At 38.3% G+C, this 11,652-nt stretch overlaps 1 long non-coding RNA gene across 1 annotated transcript; it reads left to right on the top strand.

Annotated features, from left to right (window-relative positions):
- Positions 1 to 4,792: 4,792 nt before the first annotated feature.
- LOC140620341 (uncharacterized) lies at positions 4,793 to 9,159 on the top strand. The gene is made up of 3 exons (XR_012020161.1): positions 4,793 to 4,987; positions 5,433 to 5,546; positions 8,912 to 9,159. It is a non-coding gene; the product is annotated as an uncharacterized lncRNA (long non-coding RNA).
- Positions 9,160 to 11,652: the final 2,493 nt, after the last annotated feature.

The raw sequence follows: 11,652 nt of genomic DNA, 5'->3' as shown, positions 1-11,652 counted from the left end.
TCTCTCCCTCTTCTCCTTCCTCTGTATTCCTCCCACTCAGGCACATTCATTCTCTCTCTCTTTCTCTCTCTCTCAAAATAAATAAATGAATAAATCTTTAATAAGGACATTAGTCCTATTAGGTTAAGGCCCTATGTTTATGATATCACATAACCTTAATTACCTCTGTAGAGGTCCCATCTCCAAAAATACTTACCTTGAGAGTTAGTGATTCCACATATGGATTTGGGGGAAATACAATTCTGTCCCCCATAACACCTGACCTCAAAAGATCTCAAGGATTCCCAAAGTTTTCATCCTAAGTGATAGAAACTCCTGTCCTGAAATGTACACAGAGGGTGAGAGAGGATAGAGAAGGCCAAATCAAAGCAGCATTCTTTCAGCAACATGTCCATGAGGAAGAAGGATGAAACTTAGCTCACATATTTTCTCTGGCCCTTATTAGCAAAGAGTCTATATTTATCAGCTATACCTAAATAATTAATTATTTTTTCCCTCCTCTCTATTAGGAAACATTGGCATAACCAAAACCCCGGTGGCCAGAATATACAGAATTCTAATTTCTGTTCCTGTCATTGACTGATACAGTCATTTTGAATATTACAATTTCCCTCTGTTTTTAGAGGAAATCAAATATTGCATAATAAACTGCAGTGCAAACAAAATGTTGTTATGCTTCTCAACAATTATAAATAACCAGATCAACCCTAATCGAATTGGGGGAAACATTTAGAGTCTACTAAGTCCATTAGCTGTGGGGCAAGATAAACAGAATAAATACAATACTCTTAACGAAAGACATAGACCCTTGCTAGCTCTGCCCATAGCCTCAGACATAATGACATGCAACATCCTGAGTCTCTCAGGTGACTGGACCCAGAACAGTTCCCTAACCCAAAGTTTGCCTAACCCTACATGGTTTCCATGTCTTCCAAGCAACAGGGCTTGTAAGGCTCCTCACCTAGCTCTATTTCCTGACAGACCCCATGAAATCTCATAAGAACCTGTTTTCCTTCTTGGACTGCCTTCAGTGAGTTTCTCTTTCTGCAATCAAGGAAACCATCACTATCAATTTTGAGTCTAGGACTACAGCTTCTCCGTGACTTTCAATGCCATCAAACCTGGGAAAACACTCCAAAGCCTGAATGTCTCCTGATCCAGGTTTCCTAAAGGACTTTTTATTGGCATTTTGTTTATTGGATATTATGTATCTGATTCTATTACTGCTACTCAACATTCAATGTGTGTAGTGACAGTCAGTACTGAATCACCATAACAGGTCATTTCCATTGGCAAAGAATTTGTCTTGGTATCTGCAGATGAATTCACCTACAAATACTAAAATATATCTTGAGCTAAAGAAAAGCACTGGTTAATGTTTCCCAGCAGAAAAAGAGAATCAACAGATGAGTTTTCAAATAGAGGTTGTTACCCTTCATTGTGAAACTTAAGGGATGCTGAATGTAAAGAGAATAAAGCCCAGAGCTAGGAATCAAGAAGCCTAGACAACTGGTATCAAATCTTCCTCTAGGGACGCCTGGGTGGCTTAGCGGTTGAGCATCTGCCTTTGACTCAGGGTGTGATCCTGGAGTCCCGGGATCGAGTCCCACATAGGGCTCCTGCGGAGAGCCTGCTTCTCTCTCTGCCTGTGTCTCTGCCTCTTTCTCTCTCTGTTTCTCATGAATAAATAAATAAGATCTTTAAAAAAGAAAAAAATCTTCCTCTAACTAGGCTCCATGACCTTGGGTACTTGCCCACCAGAACTTGAAGGTTCCTTCCCTTTCTGATGACAATAACACTTTTACAAGCTGACAGAATTGTTATAGGAAGTCAGTAAGGCAATAGAAGCACAGGGGTAACTGAATAGTTAAAATGTAACATCAATAGTAGATTTTAAAAAAAATAATATATCATTTACTCATATAAGTAAAATCCTGCCTTGATTATTTCAAAGTATGATTTATGCTTCCATTTTGAAATATAAGAATACAAGATTTAAAATATATGGAAATGTCCCCTTATCTATCTAACAAGTTTCCACTATGACATTCAAAATCTACTTATGAGAACCAGCAGATATTCTTGTAGCTCCCCAACGCAGGCCTGACTTGGACATGAATTGGACATGACATGGGTGTGATGGGCTGACATCAATTTTCCTTCCTCATCCACACCTCTACTTTCATTCTTCCTATTTTAATCTTAAGCACATAATGAAGACAGCAAGTAAATCTTACTTTGCATTATGCACTCAGTGCCCAAAAAATACTGCGTTTAGTAAATACTGCTGAACAGTTTACAAATAAATAAAATGTCCCTGCAAACTATTCCTTCTTATAAAGAAACTAAATTACTACAACACAGATTTTCTCATCTCTTCATTTTTATTTAGGAATCCTCATAATACATTTTATTTTTTTAAAGATTTTATTTATTTATTCATGAGAGACACAGAGAGACAGAGAGGCAGAGATACAGGCAGAGGGAGAAGCAGGCTCCACGCAGGGAGCCCAATGTGGGACTCAATCCTGGGACTCCAGGATCATGCCCTGGGCCAAAGGCAGGCGCTAAACCACTGAGTCACCCAGGGATACCCCTCATAATACATTTTTAAAAACACATATTATTACTCCTCCAACTTGATTTAAATTGTTGAGGTCAGAAATCTGTCTTTGTCTTTTTCTATTTTTTTCCACTGCCTTTAATACAGTAGGAACACAGTAAGTACTTGTTGATTGGTTGAATAATAACTTGAAAATTTAATGAAACTGACAATTCATTTTTTTTAAAAAAGGTCAAATCAGTTGTGTGATGAGTTCACTGATCAATGCCTCAATCTTTTAACACACAAACTCTTTTTGTTTTTAAGGAGTGATTCAAACCAATATGTCCAGAGTCACAGGTTTTTAATTCTTAACTTTCTTATTAATATGTTACACTATTTTACTAATTACTCTGTGCCTTCAAAGCCTACTTAATTTTAATGGGGCAAGGACAGCAGAATAATATATAAGAGACACCTTTGGGAAAAGAGGAAAAAAGTTAAAATTGAGGTTTTCTAGTTTGAAAATATTAAAAAGCATTCCAAAATAAAACAAGTCAGCATTCTCAATACTGGAAAATGACAGTGACTAAAAGTCTTTCCGCCTGTATGAGCACTGTCCTCTGTCCCCATTCCTAGTGCTGGGTAACTCGGAGATATAATTTATGATGGATTCACAAACAAAATGGTCAATGGTTCAGTACAAACCAAACATGAGCAGACACATTTCTAAACCCAACCGTCATGCTGCTTACACAATCTGTTGATCCATTGAACAAATATATGTTGAAAGATTAAGCGGGAGTTGACTGCCATTCAGGAAGATAAATGTAGAGTAGACTCATTTTCCGCCTGACTTAATGCTTAAGGATTTGTATTAGAAGGTTGTTGGGGAGGGGGATGTCTGCGGGGGATGGGAGGAAAGGAAATTCCAGTCACCCAGATCTTTAGAATGAGATTATCTCACCAAGGACCTCACACAGAGGCCTTTACCAGCCATCTTTCACATCCGGGACCTTCCTTTCCCCTTATTCTTTTATTATGGGGGTAAAAAATCCAAAGAAATAAACAAGTGCTTCAGGAGCACTTGCCTTGGCTATTCAGGCCTTGTTGATGGAATGATAGGAGACAGAATGTCTTATACAGTACAGTTTGAGATTTAAAAGGGGAAAAAGAATCAGGCTGTCATAAAAGCACATTGTTATACAGCTGTCTCATAAAAGGGCTGTGAGCATTAAGATATAGAGAGAACTGAAAGCCTGAAGCTAGAAACTCAGCGTTCCCGCTGTTGGAACCAATGCCATCCCCAAGCAGAGATCTCGGCCAGCCTTGATTCAGCTCATACTTGTTGACACCATCCTCAATTGAGGTATGAGGCCAGGCTTCTAGAGTTGTATTTGTCCAGCTGTGCCAGGCTGAAAAATGCAGTCCTTCATGGCTGTTGATCCTGTTATAAATGTCTCAGTTTCGTAAGAGAGCTTTGTTTAAAAAGAAAGTAAAAGATAGAGAGAGGAAGGGGAAGGGAGAGAGGAAGAAGGAAGGAAAGAAAGAGGAGGGAAGGAGGGCACGCTGGTGGCGCAGCGGTTTAGCACCGCCTGCAGCCCAGGGCGTGATCCTGGAGACCCTGGATGGAGTCCCATGTCAGGCTTTCTGCATGGAGCCCGCTTCTCCCTCTGGCTGTGTCTCTGCCTCTCTCTCTCTCTCCGTGTCTCTATGAATAAATAAAATCTTTAAAAGAATTTTAAAAAAGAAAGAAAGAGGGAAGGAATAGAAGGAGGGCAGAAGAAGAAACAAGAACAAAAGAGAAAGGACACCATTTGAAAGGACACCATTTGTAAAAAACATAAGTAGAATATCCTTGATGTTAAAACCTGGGACATGTCTACAGTACAGTAATATAATCATACTGCTTCCTTGTTTAGCAAGCCATGAACAACTTTCAGAGACATCTAACAACTCCGACCTGGTCAGAAAATCATTCAAAAAGAAAACCACTAGGGATGCCTGGGTGGCTCAGTGGTTGAGCATCTGTCTTCCGCCCAAGGCGTGATCCCGAATTCCGGGGATCGGGTCCCACATCAGGCTTCCTGCATGGAGCCTGCTTTTCCCTCTGCCTATGTTTCTGCCTCTGACCCTAATCGAATATGTGTGTGTCTTTCATGAATAAATAAATAAAATCTTAAAAAAAAAAAAAGAAAAAGAAAATCACTAAGTGTTGCAAAAAAACAGATGTATCCTGACCTACTGAAGTACATGTGCCAATAAATGCACTGGAAAGCAATTCACTTCATTTCAATGTTTACTGAGTACCCATATGGGTTGTGGCATTGGAGGAGGAACCATACAAGCTTACAAAACACCTGACTCCTGTCCTTACAAAGTACATATACCAACAAAGACCATGAGGACGTGTGGAGAATGGTACCTAGATGTCCAGAGAGAGAGGTATGTTTCCTTTTGTATTGAAGAATAAGTTGAATCTTCTAAATTGGGAAAATCAGGCAGGTGCTAGATTTAAGAAGTGCTGTGAAGAAGTAAAGGGAGATGACCATGGACAATTTCAAATATACAGGGCAAACATAAAGGCCAAAGAAGAAATAGTATTCAAAGTAGGCTAAGAACAGCTTTATCTGCCAAGCAAAGTGATAAGTTTGGAAAGCAAAAGGGTATTGGGTAAAAATGACTGGTGAGAGGTCTTGAAGTTATTTTTAGCCAGTCATGAGCCCTTATTTTTCACTTTCAAATGCATTTAGTAAGGGATGAAGAATTGCTAAAATATAAATGTATGCACATAATTCTCTAAGTCAGACTTTTTTGGGTTCTTGTTCTAACTTTTAATTTTGTTCCTTCCCGTATGATTTCCTACCCTGAATCATCACAACCCGCCAAGCTGAAGATGTTAATGACCAACATATTCTTACCCACTGTTTTAGTTTCTCATTGTTCCAGTTGTTTTATTTCATTTTGAAATTTTGCTGGGATTTAAAATGATGCCACACAACAGGTAAGTTTGGACCATTCCTTCAACATAACAGTCCCATTTTATCTTTGGTGCCATTATTACTGGCTTTATTGTTCATGAACTCTTCACTTCTGAGTAATAGCACTAAGTCTCAGTCAACGAGTTTTAACTTTTGGACCTATGAGTCTGCAGTCCATTTTATTCCATTTGTTTATTTTAACTAAATGTCACTGACTTTGAACTGTTTAATCTGAAGCATCTGATCTCTCCTGTTCTTGGATGCCTAGAATTTGGCAAGCCAAATGTTAACTATAAGAATTGAAAAGAAGAAACACTGAAACTAATGAATTCACTGGAAATGGTTAGCAGTCTAAAGAAAATATGACCATCTGGGTTAAGTTATTGTAGGTTATGGATTGGGCTTTCTGTTTAGTTTGGCTTGGAGAGGAGGGAAGTTTTCCCTCCTATCACCCGTCTACACTTATGTCTAGAGGCACAGTGTCAGTATTATTCTGTGAGGAGCTTTAGGTCTTCTGCAAGGCTATCCCATTAGACAAGCAAATCTATGTGATCTTGCACATGATGGGAATTGGAAAGCTTTCCCACATATACTCACACAGCTTCCTAAACTTTGCCCTGGAGTGCACAGGGAACATAGTGTATGGTCTACTTTCACTAGATCCAGGCACCTCAGGTTCAGGTGTGCAACTCTGTCTTAAATTACCTCCCCAGGGTAGTATGAGCTAGCTGAAGGCAAAGTGCAATCTGAGAATCTTTTCATCTAACATGGACAAGGACTAGTGCAGGCTCTCCTGATTGATTTGTGGCTATCCTCGGGAAGGGAGCAGGATGACTGTGAGCCCAACTCTGCTCTAGCAAGAGGTAACACTGGCCTGGATGCCTCTCAATAAAGGAGTACAGAAAAGAAAAAAAAAATGTCATTGGGAGATTTCAAGGAGAGTAAAAGTTAATGATTCTGCCACAAAATTCTATCTGGATTGAAAAAAAAATTCTGCTTTTATCCTCTAAACCTAGAAGAAATTCTTATAGAATAGTAAAGCTAATGGTAGCAGCCAAAGCTAAAGGAGTATTGTAAAAAGTATTTTATTCTTCCCCAATGAAGCTCCCTGTGTATGATTACATTTTCAGAAGGGGCTGAAAGTTATTTTGCGAAAATTAAAAGCATAGTTAGAAAATTCTGCTCCAAATACAATGGTCTGCTGGATTTGAAATATTGCTCCAGAAACAAGCCACATGGTGCTAGAGAATACCTGAGTCAGCAGAAGGTGGGGAGTACCGTGAAGACGGTATTTATTATGTCTTGAGAAGACTCCATAGGTCACTGCTGATTTCTGTTTACACTGTGCTGACCTTTCACACTCTGGAGCAGTTTGTTCAGCTGTGATCTACAACCAGGAGCACATGCAGTTTGTCATCTGTGGGGCCCTGGACGAGCCAACCAAGAAAGAGGCATTATGGATCCAGAAATGTCTATCAGCCTGCAGTTCTTGGAGTTCTCTGCTTTCTCATTTTGTACTTTTGTACTAACAAAAATTTACGGGTCTTGGGATACTAGCATAAAGCATGATCCAAACAGATTGGATTTTAAGAAAGTGATTATTTCCACTATACATTAGGTTAACTGCAAAATAAGCCTCCAAAAACAATCCTATCTCTAGGTCATTATTTCACCCATCTCAATTAGGATACGTTCAGTACTGGAGTGCAACATAATACTTTTTGTAATGGCCTACGCCAACTCTTTTGCAAAGGATTATGTGAGGTCACCAAGCTGTGATTATAAAGAACCTATGGGCAGTTCTTTTATCCTTTGATAGATGTCTGTGTGCTGACTCGCTGGGGGTCTGTTTCTTGAATTCAGAGCTCCCTGACCATTTTATCCAGCCATTCTGAAGCAGAAGATTCCTCCTGTTCTTCCTGGATGTGATTGCTTAACTCTGCTGCTACAGGAAAAATGTTCTGTGATTATTTCCAGACTAAAAAAAGGCCCATACATATGTTAACACAGCGATAATAATATAGTGCTTGTTTTCCACATAGAACTCCAATTTCAGGGACTGGACTACTTTGGTCACTCACTCCTGACCTACTATATTAGCTCGTGGGGCAGGTGGGTCGTCTCTCAAAGAGGAACTCTCATATACAGATTACCCTTAATGATGGCCTCCTCTTGAAAACCTTCCACATACTCTGTGATCACTTAGCATGGTGTACTTCCCCCACAATAGCCCCCACACTGTACCATCACCCCACATAACTGCCTATTTGAGGGAAGAACTTTATTCATTCATATGTATCAGTTCCAAGCACAGTACCTGACACACAGGAGGCACTCAATAAATGTGTAAGTAAACAGTGATTCTTTTACTTCTTCCTTAAAAGCATTGCTACCTTGGGCTTTAGATTCATGGATTCTTTTTAAAAAGGAGAAGGATTAAGAAAGAAAAAAAGAGAAAGAGGGAGAGGGAAGGAGGAAAGAATGAGAGAGGAGGAAAGAAAACAAAATAAAAGAGTAAAAGGAAGGAATAAAAGAAAGAAGGAAATGAAGGGAAATCCCACCTTGGTGTCTAACTTAAGGAATGAGGGGATAATAAAAGAAGTAATGTAGATGAATATAAAGAAATTAAGTAAGCATTATTTTTTGAAAATGAAACAAATAGAATTTAGAATTCTTTTTCAGCAACATGGCAGACTCATCCCTCCCAGCAGAGCTAAAATGTTAAGTAAAATATTTAAAATGTCATTTGAATGCATGGCTTGGCTAGCAGGAAAATATAAGGGTGGATTAGAGGCCAGAGATGAAAAGTGTGAATCTAGAAAAGTAGGCAAGCAGTAAAGAAAGAACTTATCTTAGGACTATCTAAAAATCCTCATGAGGCCTACAACTCAGGGGCACCTTGGTAGTGCAGTCAATTAAGCATCCAGCTCTTGATTGTGGCTCAGGTTATCATTTCAGGGCCATGAAATCAAGCCCTACATCAGGCTCCATGCTCAGCACGGAGTCTGCTTAGGATTCTCTCCCTCTCCCTCTGCCCTTCCCCACCACTCATGTGTTCTCTCTCTCCAAAATAAGTAAATCCTAAAAAAAAAAAAAAAAAAAAAAAAAAAAAGGAAGCCAGGCTTATAATTCATATTTCCCTGGGCTGTATCCAGCTCTCGCATGAGAACAGTTATATTGAAAAGCTTTGTCATAAAGTACCCCTCCACACACACCCTCCCTTGCCTGCCCAAATACACACTCTGACGGCAGAGGAAAAAAACATCCATATACATTATAGAGGGATATGCTGGGCATACATGTTTCACTGAGCTTTGGCTTTGGATTTAAATGACGTAGAAAAAAATTATACCATGAGAATTTCTAACCACAAACCCCATTTATTTAGGTATGAGAGAAGTATTCCTTCTGACTCCTAAGACAATACACATGGAAAAAAAATTCCTTTAAGTGGTCCAGTCATCACATTCACAAACCATGAATGAAAGAGAAGAAAAGGAGAAAGACTTCCACTTCCCAGAAGTTGTACACACCAATTCTGGCCACAATTTACTCATGTGACTTCACCTAGCTACATATGGCATCCTTATTCTGGATTCCAGAATTCTACTGATAAAGAGAAATGGAAGAATGAATACTGTGTGGGGGGGGGGGGGGGCGCGGTTGGGGGGGTAGTAAGCTCTGTCTTTATTTCCAAATACTGAGAAGACCTCCAAGACAGAATTAAGGTAATACTTGTTCCTCAGACCGTTTCAGTTAATGACAGAATGTTTGAGTTTTATTGTGGAATAAATCAATTTTGTCTTCACATTTTCATTAAAAACAAATGTAAGGAGATAAAAAATATATTTGAAATTAGGAATCAGTTTCTTAAATAATAAAAGGGGAAGAAAAATCCAAAAACAACAAGTCATATAAACTACAATTAGAATTCTTTCTCGGGGCGGGGGATCTTGGAATTTTCTAGGATAGATAAAACTGATCAGAATTGGAGCAGCCTTATTCTTTACCTCTTTCATTTTTCTCCTCATAATACAAATTTCCTCAAAAGAACATAGTGGCAAAGCACTCCTGCAGAGGTTTAAAAAAAAAGAACTGGGAAGTAACTGATTTTTTTTTTTTTTTTTTTTTTTATGAATGAATGAAGCATAGGAAACTGCCACCTTAAATTTTAAAAAGGTTTGGGATGCCTGGGTGGCTTAGCGGTTGGGCTGAGCGTCTGCTCAGGGAGTTATCTCCAAGTCCTGGGATCATCAGGCTCCCTGCATGGAGCCTACTTCTCCCTCTGCCTGTGTCTCTGCCTCTTTCTCTGTGTCTCTCATGAATAAATAATAGAATCTTTAAAAAAAATTTTTTTGAAAAGGTTTTAAAAAGAGAGGTTTTTTATATTAAGATAGGATCTTTTTTTAAAAAGCCACAAATCTACAGCTAATATAACTAAATGTTTTTTGCAGAATGGAAGTATAAGTTTCTCTCTATAGGATTGCCTTTATATCCAAAATAAACCAACAAAAACCACAGCACCAAATCTGGAAACCTACAATAGAGGCACACACAATTTCCCAGATATAAGGGGAATATTTTACTTTTTGTGTGGTGCCTCCAACTAATCAACCAAAATTAAATAAATAAATAAATAAATAAATAAATAAATAACACTTAACTGTTGTGCAAATATCAAAATAGCAGTGACTACTGGGAATGATTATTCTGGCTAAGTTAAAGAGAAAACTTACAGGCTAGTTTCAGGATACAAAGAGGACAGTCTCACACACTCTTACACATTCAAACATATACCTATATCATATACTTCTGTTGAGTTGAAACAACCACTTGTATCAGCACAAAAGATCTTCAAATGATTCAGTTCTACAATCTGATTTTTTAGTACCTCTACATAGTCCCTGCACATGGATAGCAATAAATCTACGGACAGGAGGAAAACAAACAAAATGCCTCTGCAAAAAAGTGACTACTGCTAAGAGCAGATATTTTGTCATCTAGCTTTTTAATGAATTTAGATCTATTAAGTGTTTTTCTTATAACAGGGCTTACAACAATCCTTTTCACTTGTCTTCTTCCTTCTTCCTCTATTTCTGGAACCCCCGGGGTCCAGGATAGGAAGACACCAAAACGTAGAATTTACCCAATGGCCTTAACTCTCTGGAAGACTGGGATCATGAATAATATTAAAGATATTTAGTTAAGTTGCAATTTGATATGAGTGCATTTTGTAGGATTGTTCTGGGGTTCAACATAAGGTAGATCCACATAAAAAAAGCTTAACCAAATCGGGCTTTATTTTTCTCTTGTGGCAAGTGGAAGAGTAGACAATCCTGCTCTATTTCTATCTTTTCACTTGGCCATCTTTAGCACTTTGCTTTCATCTTCATGGTCCCAATATGGCAGCTATACCTGCAGTCACAATTCAGACACACAGAAGAAATCAGTGACAAAGGAAAATGAAATGTCTATCTCAAGACAGCAAAACTTTCCTACATATCCCTTATAGAATTCAACTCAGGTCTTGCTGGCCAGAATTGAAGGAAAAGCTGCAAGAAAGGCTAGACTAATGGGCTGGCTATTTTCACCAAACATATTGCCACCTCAAACAAATCAAGGTTCTAAATAGGAAAGATATGAAAAAATAGTATAAATATTAAATGCCAAAATTCTGGAATTTCAATCCGTGGAAAAAGTAATAAAGCTTCTCAGAGGAAAGTGCAATATTATATTTACTTTTTTGCTCTCCAAGTGCTGAAACATGGTACATAGTCATTCAGTAACTATTTCTTGAGTTCCTATTATATGCCAGGTGCTACCTTAGGTGCTTGGGATACCCTCAGATAAAAATTCTTGTCCCCTTAGATCTTACATTCTAGCAGGCAGAGACAAATAATAAACCATAGTCTCAATAAATAAATACATTCTATAGTTTATTCATAGGTGATAAATTCTATGGAAAAAAGGTATAGCTGAGTAAGGAGAATTTGGAGTGGAAGGTTGAATGGATGGGTTATAACAAAAATAAACAATAATCGTGTATTAATTTGCTCTTCTTTTTACCTCAGACCCTTCTAATTTCTGAACATATAGTGTGTTTTATCTCAGAAAAAAAAATTCATTATT

This window comes from Canis lupus, chromosome 1 (assembly GCF_048164855.1).
Source record: "Canis lupus baileyi chromosome 1, mCanLup2.hap1, whole genome shotgun sequence".
Taxonomy (NCBI): domain Eukaryota; kingdom Metazoa; phylum Chordata; class Mammalia; order Carnivora; family Canidae; genus Canis; species Canis lupus.
The sequence above is the reverse complement of the archived record's forward strand: the minus strand, read 5'-3'. Positions and strand labels throughout refer to the sequence as shown.